At 35.3% G+C, this 12,265-nt stretch overlaps 1 protein-coding gene across 6 annotated transcripts in view; it reads left to right on the top strand.

The window, feature by feature from the left end:
• The window catches only part of Rab3 (ras-related protein Rab-3), a 29,296-nt gene that overhangs the window by 4,217 nt on the left and 12,814 nt on the right, over nucleotides 1-12,265 (top strand). For 2 of the 6 annotated variants that reach the window (XM_011183285.3, XM_054233880.1), the window contains exon 2: nucleotides 1,868-2,066. The exons of 2 other annotated variants lie outside the window; for them this stretch is intronic. The gene's annotated coding sequence lies outside the window, so the exon portion shown is untranslated. Of the gene's footprint in view, nucleotides 1-1,851; nucleotides 2,067-12,265 lie in introns of those variants that run through there. 2 more of the 6 variants (XM_054233879.1, XM_054233881.1) reach the window with 2 other exon arrangements.

Raw genomic sequence — 12,265 nt, 5'->3', positions numbered from 1 at the left:
ACCAATGAAGATAGGAATAAAACTTTACACAAATAGTGCATATCATCTCTGGCTTCACTTGTGAAAAAATTGTCGAAAACGGACCATCACTCTTGCCAACAGGTGCTACTTTGGACTGAGTAGGCAATTGAAAAGTAAAGTCCTCTCTCGACGAACCAAAATCAAACTCTATAAGTCGCTCATTATTCCCGTCCTGATGTATGGCGCTGAAGCGTGGACGATGACAACATCCGATGAGACGACTCTTGGGGTTTTCGAGAGAAAGGTTTTGCGCAAGATTTATGGTCCTCTAAACATTGGCAACGGCGAATACCGCAGACGATGGAACGATGAGCTGTACGATTTGTACGACGACATTGACATAGTTCAGCGAATAAAAAGACAGCGGCTACGCTGGCTAGGTCATGTTGTACGGATGGAAGAAAACACTCCAGCTCTGAAAGTATTCGATGCAGTACCCGCTGGAGGAAGCCGCGGAAGAGGACGACCTCCACTCCGGTGGAAAGACCAAGTGCAAAGTGACCTGGCTTCACTTGGTGTTTCCAGTTGGCGCCAAAAAGCAAAAAGGAGGAATGAGTGGCGCGCTCTGGTGGATTCGGCTATAATCGCTTAAAGCGGTTCCTACGCCAAATATATATATATATATAGATATCGAACATATTGAACTCAGCGCCTAAGGATAAATTTTTACCGAAAATATGGGTAAATCTCTCAGATAATTTAATGTAATTCACAGGAAATTGTTTTCTTCGAATAGTGTGTCTCTGTTCCAAAAGTTATTAAAATCGGGTCATAACATCTCCATATACCTAATTATAGGTTTTTCAAAAATACGGTGAGCTTATAGTCTTGGATATAGTGTACCTTGCTGATGAAAATGAATGAAATCGGTTCCGGAATTACCTCAGCCCTCATATACTATATATGACGATTTTCGTTATTCTATTAAACTTTATACCGAATTTATGGGTCGAATTGTGTTATCTTAATAAAATTTCTTCAATAAATTGCGAGAGTATAAAATGTTCGGTTGCACCCGAACTTAGCCTTTCCTTACTTGTTTTATTTAACTTCGTTTCTTGTTCTTTGATTATTTGCCAAAAACAATACTGTAACATTGCCAAAGTCTCCATATTCGCTAGATACGGCTCTGTGTGACCTTTTCCTGTTTGCAAAAATAAAGAGAACCTTAAGGGGTCGTTGTTTTACAAGAAATCGCTGAAAGCGCCAAAGGCTATTCCAAAAATCGTGTTTCAGAAGTGTTTCGATGATTGGATAAGCGCTAGCAGAAGTGCATAATATCAAATGGGGACTATTTTGAAGACGACAACATTAATATATTAAAAAAAAATCAAAAAACAAATATATTCTTGTTTAAAATCATTCATGGTGTTAGAGTGAAAAACTAAAAATTATGACCTAACAGTATATATGCATATAATAGATTAATGGTAGATACATTGATACCAGCCAAAAACACTCATGCAAACACCAACGCATTTCATTCACAATTTCTTTGCCCGCTCAATTCCTTACTCCATTTCCCATTTACACACTCATTCATCATCGCTTCAATGACACTTGGCATTTGCTTTTGTTAGTAAATAGTAAGGTTTTCCATATTCTTATTCCAGTTGACTGCATTCGCACTACCATTTGGCCATTAGCAAGCAAACTCCACTCCACACGCATAAGCGCCTAAAAGCATACTACACTTTTCTTACTTTCTTACTTTGCTTGCAAACAACAGCACGCACGCCATCAACGTCATCACAAACGCCATTACGCCAGCTGTACGCTACCATAAACATAAACAAATATTCAAATAAATAAATATATATATATAGTAATTAATACAATACATTAGCAGTCACATCGCCGCCATTAAGCGCCCGTCATAAAGCACACAAACGCTTGAGCAATACGACGCTAAGGTGTTAACGTAACTACAGTAACGCTCAGCTTTTGCATAAAAACAGCTTAAAGCGCTCGAAGCAGCCGCAGCTTGAACTTAATTTTTGCCCCCAGTTTGCTACAGCGGCCTCAAAATACACATACAAACGAATGTAAGTAGTGCGCGCCAACTAACTAGTCACATAACGCTATCTACTACTACTACTACTGTATTATACATAGAATAATGCTGTCAACATATTAATTAATGCAAAATACACATTTAGTTATTTACGCTTAAGTAGCTAATTATTTTTACTCTATTTGCCAATTAAAACCGTTAAACACACACCTACACATTTATACACAGTATTTTTCGCCGCAATTTTAATTAAAATCTATTTACTCATAATGCTTCCTCAACAATTGTTTCCTCTACTAGTTCTTGGATGCCACGAACGAACATTTCCTTGTATATGTAATTATATATAAAAATGCGTGTGTTTGTGTGCGTTTGCTGTTTGTTTGATTATGAATTCGTTTGTTGCTGCTGCCGTGAGATTAATGAGCCTTATGCGCGCGTCGCTTTGTCATTACATTTGTGTCGCTTGACTGGGGCATGGTATGCATAGAGAGCGCCATGGAAACCATTAGCATTCGCTGCGCCTGTATTGAGTGTGTGTTCGTGTTAGTTTAATGAAGCTGAAGCCCTTCTGGTGAAGTGCCTGCAGCGCAAACAATTAGCCGCGGAATAGTAAATTACATGCCCTACATACCTCCTATGCTTGTGTATGTGATCTCGCATTTATCTTCAGCTAATTGATTTCGCTTAATTGGTGTAAGGCAAATAGCCGAAGCGAACAGATGCTCTAAAAGCCACAACCTGACTTCGTTGGGTGTTCTTAGAATGAATGGCTTTGCGTTAGTAGGAAGGTACAAGCGTGACCTGACCTAAGAACTTTTCGGTTCGATACGATCCACATTTAAAAAAAACTTTTAACTTTCTATTCTGCAATAATCTACAAAATCGGTTGATTTTGAGGTATGTTGATGGTTATGGTCGTATTTAAAAAATCTGTTGACTTTCTATTCTATAATAATCGGATTTGTTCCACAATTACTACCACAACCGAGTTCATTTTCTATTTAAAAGCATGGGAATACTAATTACTTCTAAATATTTAAGATAGTACAGCACAAATAATTGCCATAAGGACACATTCGGTTGAGTTCAAACTAATATAGGAATATTTTTATAATCGATTATAAGCAGTTCCATCATTATCCTTCTTTTCACGATGCAATTTTTTTGATTCTCTTATATTAATTTTTAGGTATTATTCCTCAAAAACTATTAATAATTAATTAATTGAGTTCAACTGCTCCAGAAACAGATTATATTAGCAAAAATTCCGTGAGAGTCCTGAGATCGTAGATTCCTTTGTTCGAGTCATCTATTGACCTCTGTTATGGAAATTGTACATATGATTCTCTCTCGTTTTGGAGAACAGAAACTCTCAACATCCTATGGTTCGACTTATGTTATATATTACGAGGGCTGCTATATATATTTCTGGCCTAATAATGAAAATAGAAATATTTATCAACGAAAATGGTTTTATTGTTTTTCAAAATATTTTACATCAAGATTGATACACTTTTGCATGCGCTCAAACCAATTTTCGAAGCACTTTTTTTGAGCCTTTTTTTGAGCGATTGTCAAATTGTGCGGGATCCAACGAGAACAAACCTTTTTTTTACGGCCAGGTGTTCATACAATATCGAATGTATGCTGGTGGGAGAAATGCATAGACATGCCTCTATCTGAAGGTATGTTACATGACGGTCTTGCATTATCAGTTCACGTACGGCACCGATGTTTTCTGGCACAACGGCTGTTTTTGGACGACCTTCACGGAATTCGTCTTTGAGCGAGCGTCGGCCACGATTGAATTCGTTGTACCAGTTTTTCACAGTGCTATAGGATGGTGCTTCATAGCCATACAAAGATTTTAGTTCATCGATGTACTCTTGTCGCGATAATCCACATCGAAAGTTGTGAAAAATGATCGCACGAAAATGTTCACGAGTTAATTCCATTTTTTGGCCGAGATGAATTTTTTAATTCCCTGTAAATAAAACAATTCTCGATTAAATGACAAAACGTTTTGAGTGATGTTATGCTAAAAAATGTCGAACTTTCCAATGGAAATCTCAGATTGCACCTGGCAACACTTAGTGTTGCCTAGGCCAGAAATATATATAGCAGCCCTCGTAGTTCCTGCTACTCCTTCAATGATCATAGGGCCACAAATACTTAATGTTTTTCATTGTTATTGTCGTATTGTTATTTGTCAAATGGATTGCACCAACATATTCCTACCAAAGAGAGAGAGAGAAGTGGACTCATGAAAATTACATTAAATCTTCTCAGTGATCTATCAAATAAAGAGCCAAATACAAACTCAGATCGAAGCAACATTTTAAAGTAGGTCGATATTTCTTGTACTCTACGACCAAATATTGTCTTCGGAGGATTAAACGATCTTTAAGGAGTCTACGAGGAGCAATTCATAGTAAGTGACTGAATGGATAGACATTTATTTATGAGCTATTAGGATTTTTTTTGCATATGAAAGTGTGAATGGTTATCACAGAAAAATGCTGAACATACATTTGTTTTTAAGTTTCTGGTTTAGTGATAATCTCCTTAAAATAAATCAAGTTTAAAATGAAGCTTCATAGGACGTTGGCTGCACAGCAAAATAAGCCACTTTATAACCTAACTAACCTCGCTCAGCTGCTATTCAGTCTTTCAAGGATTAAAAATATGATTAGAATTATAGTCAACATAATCGCAACCACCTTTTATCAGCCTATTCAAAGCAGATAACTACAAATGATAAAGTTGACTGTCAAATAAAAATTAAGGCACAATTCCGTCTTTGCTTTAGCCTTGTTGTTTTCTTGTTTATTCGGTGACAGATGAAAATGCACAATGAACTGTCAACTTCCCGCATCAACGTCATTTGTCTTCGAACATTGACATTTCTCCGTATTGATTAACCCCTGTACTTAAGTGTAAATATATATACTGGAGTATATATTCTAGATAAGCGCGTGTGTGCATGGATACATATGCAATGGCTGGCAACTCTGTCGAAAAGTACCGCATTGGCAATTATACAGCCGAAATATCACCAAAATCCCGCAAACACCACAACGGCAACAGCAAGAAAATTATCTCCAAAGCCAGAGCCGAAAAGCAACAACCACAAATGGGTGAAACAGTTAAGATAGAGTGTACTGAAGATGGTGAAGGGTGTCGCGCGGTTAAGGGAAGATATATTTTTACACCCAGAAACACTATACATATGTGTATATATATATACACAATGTTGGTCGCTTAACTGTTCACTGTGCGAAAGTGGAAAATGGAACGACAAATTGTCACATACCAAAAAGCAGGACTGTCAAAATAACAGCAATGAGCGTTAAAACAACAAATAAATTAGCACACCAACAACAACAATAGTAGTAGTAACAATAAAAACATAGTATACATGGCTACATAACACAATACACACTTAATGTGACAGTGACAACAGTAAAATCCCCAAATTGCGACGTCAAAGTCTATACTTACATACAAACATTCAAACTTATATAAAGATAAATAAATATATACGAGTATATACGAGTGTATGTGCGAAAGTAAGCTTCTGTTGGATACGTAACTGCTGACGCAACATTAAGCGCAAATGTGCGCTCCTAGAGGAAAGAGTTTCGAGTTGAGGTAGGGAGGGTTTGTGCTTCAATACAGCAAAGTGGAAAATACAACAAGAAAATAACGACACAGTAGAGAGAAGAGTTGTAGAAGGGCACAGCAAGGAGAAAGCTAACAAAACCTATGGTAAATTAAACAAACTCGAGGAAACAGCTGCAAAGTGGTGTCGGAAATTAACGAACACATACGGATATTTTCATTTAAAAAGTTGAAAAAAAAAATGATTCCAGTAGGAAATACATATTGAGATGCTTAAACGAATGGAAAATTTATATAAAAGAGAGGATTTACGAAAGAATAAATGCAAAGAATTTCGTTTGTCTAGGGAGCTTAATATTTTTGTTAGGTTAGGTAAAGATACACAATTGAACCAAGTAAGGGTGTTAGGTGACCCCATATAATCTTTACTTGCGTCAAAGTTCAGAAGCTTTGTGCAAGCTTTCGTTAATTCTTGCTAAGCTTTCATTAATTTATGGTGAACTTTCATTAATTCATGTTAAGCTTTCATTAAGCTTTCGCTAAGCTTTTTATTTTCTGGCTAATTAAACATATTCGGATGTACCTCAAAATACTCTTTAATATATGGGACTATTCATCAACATAATAGTTAAACGACAGATCGACATCTGCGGCTTAAGAATTTAAATAAGTGTTCAGGAATCAAACGTTATATCAGTCTTGATTATAAGGTCTTGGCTCGAGTACAAAAATCCGTTGATAATATTTGTTATCCACGTGTCTGTGTTTCATGGAAAAGTGTATATAAAATTGAAGAAATTCGATATGCAGCCATAAAAAAATATGTACTTACTAATACGTACAAAATATTACAAACATATCATGAAAATAGCTGAAATTAGGCAATCGATATTTCCAGCATTATTGATAAGTGTCTAATAATTGCCCACACAAAAAGATAACAAAAAAAAAACCGCAGGTGCGACCCTAATTAAATTCGTCGGTCGAGGTCCTGTGCTGTCTGGCAATTTATTGTTGTTGTTGCTTAATAGCGTGTAACTTTACAACAGACTTTACTCAAACTCTGCTTTCACTGAGCTCCACTGATACGCGCTTGACTGAATATCGGCACTGACAGCTGAGTGGATTTAATGAAAGTATGAGAAGAAACCGCAACGCAGGGTCACTATGAAGCGTAACAACAACAGAAATTGATTAATCACCACATCACTAATGTTTGCTTTCAAAAGCAAATTATATAAATTGAAATTTAAAACCACACTTTCTCGTTCGCTTCACTCTTCTATCCACTTGTTATCTGCAAGACAGTTTTTTAACACAGCTTTGTGTGTGTGTATCAATTTCGATGATGTTGTTTTTTGGGTATAATTTGTCATCGCTTATCTTGTTTGTATAAATCACAATGCATGAGGTCAGTCACAAAAATAATCACATTTGTACACAGTAACAAAAGACAGAAAAATACAAAAACTAGATTTGAAAATGCATACGTACATATATAACTGCATGTGTATGGCTTTTTGAGTGTTTGGTTGTGTGTGTAGTACTTTTTATCTGATATCCTTTGAGTCCAGTCACGTATGTTCGTTAGGCAAATATTTTTTGTTGCATTATTTTGATTGTGTGCTTTTGACGGCTGTTGGTATGCCGCTAATTGGAATTTTTTATTTTTATTTTATTTTTGAAGGGCGAAAGGGATCAAAAATAAAAAAGTGTAATCTTTTCAGAGAAAGAAAATTTAAAATTGTAGTATTTTTTTAAGCCAAACAGATATTTGTTTCGTAAAACTGGTCATCGTTAATAAAATTGTTTATAACAACAACAACAGGGGTTACGTGGGTTTTGTCCGGTAAAAAAGGCCTATTTTCAATAAAAAAAATATTTACTTAATTCAAACTTTTTTCTGTCTTAGAGATACATATTTAAAGCATAATTTCTGAAATTTTCAAAAAAGAAAATTAAACAGTTCCATTGTGACGTCATTTCCGGTGATCCCTCGGAAAAAAGGTTCGTCCGCGTTGTCAGCATAACTGCTGACAGGATCATCTAAAACGAAAAAACTAAAATAAGAGTTTTTAGTTAAGACCATAAACTCGTGCTTGATCGAAGGAGAGACAAAAATGTAAAAATTTTAATTTTGGCAGAATTTTTTCCAAAAAAATAAAAATTTCAGTCAAATTTGCTTGAGATATTTTTTTTAATAGTTGTAATTGAAAAAGAAGAATCCTACGTCCAAACACGTGTAAATTGTATATCGAATATGTCAATATCAGTATCATGCAAAATTTCATTAAGATCGGTTGAGTAGCTTTCGAGAACATTCGACAACCGACTTTGAAAACACAGTTCCGAGAAAAACGACTTGGAGTGCACACCATCCAAAGGCTGTAGCTCCGAAATTATTATTCGGATCGACTAGAAAATGTAGGATAATATTCTTGAGATGTTGTAGAAATTAATAAGCAAAAAAATCGATTTTTTGAACCCATGAAACCCATGTAACCCCTTAATATTGGATCTTAAGTCATTTAAATCTATAGATATGAAGATAGTGGAATAGGTTGTATACTGTGCTACGTCATTTTGGTTATAGGTTTGAAACCAAGGTGTGTCATGCTTTTTCTATCAAAATATCTAAGCCGAAAATTATATATATTTTTTTGATTTTATTAAAGTGATTTTTAATCTAGAGATTTCTTCAACATCTGCTCCGAAATTAAAAAATAATAAATAATAAAAATTGACACCTTTTTACTTGGCGTACTTTTTTAACCATAACCAATTTAAATATGTTAAAACTTTTATGTCTTTATGTCGTCGTAAAATCTGAATGAATATAAAATATATAATAGTATACTAAAACTCTTCGTAAAAATAAAAATATGCATGTTGATAACTGCTAGCCACAAGGACAACCACAGAGATTACTATTTATACAAAAATATCTGCTGTCAGTTCAACCAAGCTAGTTTACACACATATACACAAATAAATGGTTGCAATTTCTTCTACTTAACAGCGGCCTAAGTACGCTTTTATTTACTTACATGCATGTGTATATAACTGTATGTGGTGCTGCATATGGCAGCAATGAGAATTAGGTCAGTTAGTTGGTTGCTTATGAACTTAAGCAATATGAAGTGCTCATATTTCCAAAGCCACTGCTACGCATTGTCAAGGCATTTTGAAATCTGAATAAAGAAATATGAGCAGCATTTTTGGTTTGCAGCATTCATACAAACAGGAACATAAGAGTATGTGGATCTCAATATGAGTAGTTACGAGGCAGCTTCTGCCTGCAAATGCCAGTTTTATAGCATATTTTATGCTTATTACGATTGTGTGTGGGATTTCTCTCTTAAAGCTGTAATAGAGAAAGTAACAATAATGCTTAAATTATAGCGCAATGCCTTAGGGTTGCATTGTGTGTGACACGGCGTATACGCAACGTATATTCATATTGGTGCTCTGGAGACTATTTATTTGAATGTTAAAGGAGATGATTTTATTTATAATTTAAAGGCAATGATAGGCTTTTTATATTAGAAATAGCATATAAAATTTATTTTTATTTTCAAAATTCTTTCTCCCTTAAAGAGTTATACCAAAGAAGCTCAACTTCTGCGCAGGAAAATTTTATAAATATTCTTGTTGCTTCTGTAAACAATCCAATTTGACATTAACTCTTTGGAAACTCATTTCGTGCACGCAAATAATTCAATAAAAAAATCCGTTAAAAATCATTTGGTAAATATTTAAACTCTCTTTAAACAAAATACTTCAAATGAGATTAAAAGTTTTGAGCGAACTTGAAAACGAAATTCGTTAGAAGCAACCAAATAAATCTAATTACATTTGAAACAGTTCAAGTGTGCTTGGGGAAAGTTGAAAAAAATAAATAAATAAATAAACAAAAAGATCACGCGTGCTAAGAGGCTGCCTGGATGCTTATGTGTAGGCAGTTATATACACTCACGTTTGTAAGGTGCATCCTTGCAAGCAACGTTGCTCTTGTGTGTACTTTCGAATAAACTAAAAACGAGAAATCAGGCAAAAGAAAAGTTTTCACAAACACACACCCACCCACACATATGCAAAATCGAGGCACCAGCACACACATCATTTCTTGTTACACAAGCGACGTGCCATGCTGATAACAACAAAAAGCTGCAATTGCTTGCGCACAGAAGTCCATGTATTCTTATATAATAACACATATGCATACAAGTGTATATGAGTATGAGTGTGTGTGTTTCAAGCCATGCGCTCGTGTTCTTCACTTTGCCGTAGAGTCAACCCAGTTAACGCTTCCTTGCCTGCTGTAAGCGACGACGCCGATGACATCAACCGAATGCATGAGCACGCAGCAAAAGCGCAAACACACACACACACACACTCATACAAAACACACACATTTGTATTTGCTTTCATTTACTGCGGGTGCTTATTTGCATGCGCCTGTGTGTATGTTATGCCTTGCCTTGAATGTATGTATCGCACGTGTGTGCGTCTGCTGCCACCACGAAAGCCATTGCAATTGCGCCGCAACATGAAGTAACAAATAAACAATAACAACAAATATGATGTACAACAACAAAATCAACAAATGCAGTTTGTGCGGCGGAGCCGTGCAAAGGTGGAATAATAACCGGAAACAAGTGTGCTTCCACAGGCTATGACATTTTGGCGTACGTTATGAAGTGGATCGTGTGTGTCATGTGTGCATTTCAAGTGATATTTTGCATTACTTTTGTCAGTTTGGCTATCACCTCGGTGAAAAAGCTGCACTTTGGAAAATTCGTCAAAACTTGCAGTGGCGCTCGGAGGTGCCATGGTTTTGTTAGTTTTTGGAAGAAAAGTTATTTTAAGAATTTTAAGATCATGTTTTCTAGACTTGCTTTATTCACTTCACAGATGTATATATATAACTCATTTCAACCAGGTCTAAACTTAGAGATATTTTTGATATTTTACAGGGTAAAAATTAATATGATTGACACAAGTTACGAAATGTGTTCAAAAAATTGTTAAATTTTTTTATTATTGTATTGATATACTTGGCCTGAAGTACGATCAAATTTTCAGCTGTCTTCATTGCTTACTTTGTCTGTAGCAGTCGCAAAGGTTAGATGTATTTTTTAATTAGTTTGGCGATTTTCTTTTGTTAAAAGCTCGCACTTCGTTGCGTGTGTGCGAATTTTTGGCCAAAAAACAATACTGTAACGATGCCCCATGTTCTCTAGACATGGCTACCTGTGACTTTTTCCTATTTCCAAATACTCCAGTCAAATAATTATATCGTCCCCTCAATATAACAATAGCGTATCATTTTTTTGGGTTTTGAGAAAATCGAGTTTAAAGTTTTTGTTTTTTTTTGTGGAAGTAGAATTTGACGAAATTTTGACCAGACATAGAATCAATGATGGAGATTCTAAATATGCAATAAAAAAATAATGGCGTATGAATATGAAATATGAGCACATACGCTATTGTTATATTGAGGGGACGACATGTGCATTTCTGCTTTTGTTTATATTTCTTATTCACTGTTATTTTTTGGATTTCGGTAAATGTGGAATAAAAGATATGGATATATTACCGTTACTATGCAACGAAAACTGTTTCATACTTTTCTCGTTCGTTGTACAGTTACATTAAGAATGTGCTTGTGAATTGGGTATTGCATAGTAAATATTTATATGGGCAAAATCAGTTTAGCGGATCTTTCTTACTGATAGTATCTTTTTTTGCTAAAATTTGTTTTCAAAATTATTGAAGGTGCGTTAACTTAATGAATTATTAAACATTTTATTACATTTATTTAACTTTAAGCCTAAAATGCCTCGTGGTACTAGTTTATCAGCCGAGGAACAAGTAATAATCATAGGAATGTATAAAAGCGGTTCCAAAATGGCTCTAGACCAAAACGACATCGGAACTGTATCTCAAAATTTCTTAAAAACCCCTCTAATTAAGGTATAGTGCGACGCAGCGGACGAAAAACAACATTGATGATCGGTGCGAAAGGATGATTCGACGGCTAGTAGTTGCGGACTTGATAAGCAGCGATCAAATATGGACCTAGTTATGAAAGAAAATCACAATAAATGTAATTTTTCCAATTCTACATAAAGATCATTTTCTGAAACACACCTCCATGGCATCAAAACCAACGCTAAAGAAAGACAAAATAAAGCACATTTGAGGTTTGCAAATAAATACCAATTCTGTGCCGATGAGTGATAGAATACAGTCTTTAGTGACGAAAAAAAAAATTAAATTTGGTCGGCCCAGGTCATTGCAAGAAATATTGGAGAGATTCACACCAGGAACGACGGTCCTACTACAAGCGATGTTTTGGAAGCGGTACCTTGATTTCATGGGCTGCATTTTGCTGCTGTGGAAAGCTATCTACATGTTTTATATTCACTCAAATGAATGCTAATATCAATGTAGATCTTTTGGACAGCGAGTTAATAAAATTTGCTGGCAATATTTATAGCATATTACTGGACATATCGAAAGGATGACGCTTTAATCCACACGAAGAACATCTTTAACGACCGGAAAATTCCGGTATTACAATGTGCAGCATTGAGTTCGAAC

Source organism: Zeugodacus cucurbitae, chromosome 6, assembly GCF_028554725.1.
Source record: "Zeugodacus cucurbitae isolate PBARC_wt_2022May chromosome 6, idZeuCucr1.2, whole genome shotgun sequence".
Lineage (NCBI taxonomy): Eukaryota > Metazoa > Arthropoda > Insecta > Diptera > Tephritidae > Zeugodacus > Zeugodacus cucurbitae.
Note: the sequence above shows the minus strand (reverse complement) of the source record. Positions and strands in the feature narration are given on the sequence as shown.